General features: G+C 48.6%; 2 non-coding genes across 2 annotated transcripts; both read left to right on the top strand.

Annotated features, from left to right (window-relative positions):
- Window positions 1-180: 180 nt before the first annotated feature.
- Window positions 181-299, top strand: LOC119342714. The gene has a single exon (XR_005165689.1). It is a non-coding gene; the product is annotated as a 5S ribosomal RNA (ribosomal RNA).
- Window positions 300-666: 367 nt separating this feature from the next.
- LOC119342715 lies at window positions 667-785 on the top strand. Its single transcript, XR_005165690.1, has one exon. It is a non-coding gene; the product is annotated as a 5S ribosomal RNA (ribosomal RNA).
- The last annotated feature ends 361 nt before the right edge of the window (window positions 786-1146 follow it).

The raw sequence follows: 1146 nt of genomic DNA, 5'->3' as shown, positions 1-1146 counted from the left end.
GGTATGGAGGGAGGGGTGGAAACCGTGGAAAACTCGTCTCCGTGATTGAGCGGGAGAGTAAGTAGTATAGGACATTATCCATTGTTAGGGAACGGTTGTAATGGTAGTGAGAATGTAGAATCGTCTTTGGAGCGGACCTGGGAGTGGCAAGCATAAGGGACGAAGACGGGGAAACATGTCGGATGCGATCATACCAGCACTAAAGCACCGGATCCCATCAGAACTTCGAAGTTAAGCGTGCTTGGGCGAGAGTAGTACTAGGATGGGTGACCTCCTGGGAAGTGCTTGTGTTGCCTTCCTTTTATAATTATTTTTTGCGCCTTGTGACAAACATATCGCACGTGCGCGATATATATTAATCCCGTTATATTATTTTTGACGTTTGCGATATGTTTAAGCTCGATGCTCATTGCTCGCGCGTCTTGGGGCGGCTTTGTGGCGCGAAGAGCGCTTTCTGAAAGGGGTGGAAAAAACTCGTGTTGCTGCGGTATGGAGGGAGGGGTGGAAACCGTGGAAAACTCGTCTCCGTGATTTAGCGGGAGAGTAAGTAGTATAGGACATTATCCATTGTTAGGGAACGGTTGTAATGGTAGTGAGAATGTAGAATCGTCTTTGGAGCGGACCTGGGAGTGGCAAGCATAAGGGACGAAGACGGGGAAACATGTCGGATGCGATCATACCAGCACTAAAGCACCGGATCCCATCATAACTCCGAAGTTAAGCGTGCTTGGGCGAGAGTAGTACTAGGATGGGTGACCTCCTGGGAAGTCCTCGTGTTGCCTTCCTTTTATAATTATTTTTTGCGCCTTGTGACAAACATATCGCACGTGCGCGATATATATTAATCCCGTTATATTATTTTTGACGTTTGCGATATGTTTAAGCTCGATGCTCATTGCTCGCGCGTCTTGGGGCGGCTTTGTGGCGCGAAGAGCGCTTTCTGAAAGGGGTGGAAAAAACTCGTGTTGCTGCGGTATGGAGGGAGGGGTGGAAACCGTGGAAAACTCGTCTCCGTGATTGAGCGGGAGAGTAAGTAGTATAGGACATTATCCATTGTTAGGGAACGGTTGTAATGGTAGTGAGAATGTAGAATCGTCTTTGGAGCGGACCTGGGAGTGGCAAGCATAAGGGACGAAGACGGGGAAA

Source organism: Triticum dicoccoides, unplaced genomic scaffold, assembly GCF_002162155.2.
Source record: "Triticum dicoccoides isolate Atlit2015 ecotype Zavitan unplaced genomic scaffold, WEW_v2.0 scaffold102766, whole genome shotgun sequence".
Taxonomy (NCBI): domain Eukaryota; kingdom Viridiplantae; phylum Streptophyta; class Magnoliopsida; order Poales; family Poaceae; genus Triticum; species Triticum dicoccoides.
The sequence above is the reverse complement of the archived record's forward strand: the minus strand, read 5'-3'. Positions and strand labels throughout refer to the sequence as shown.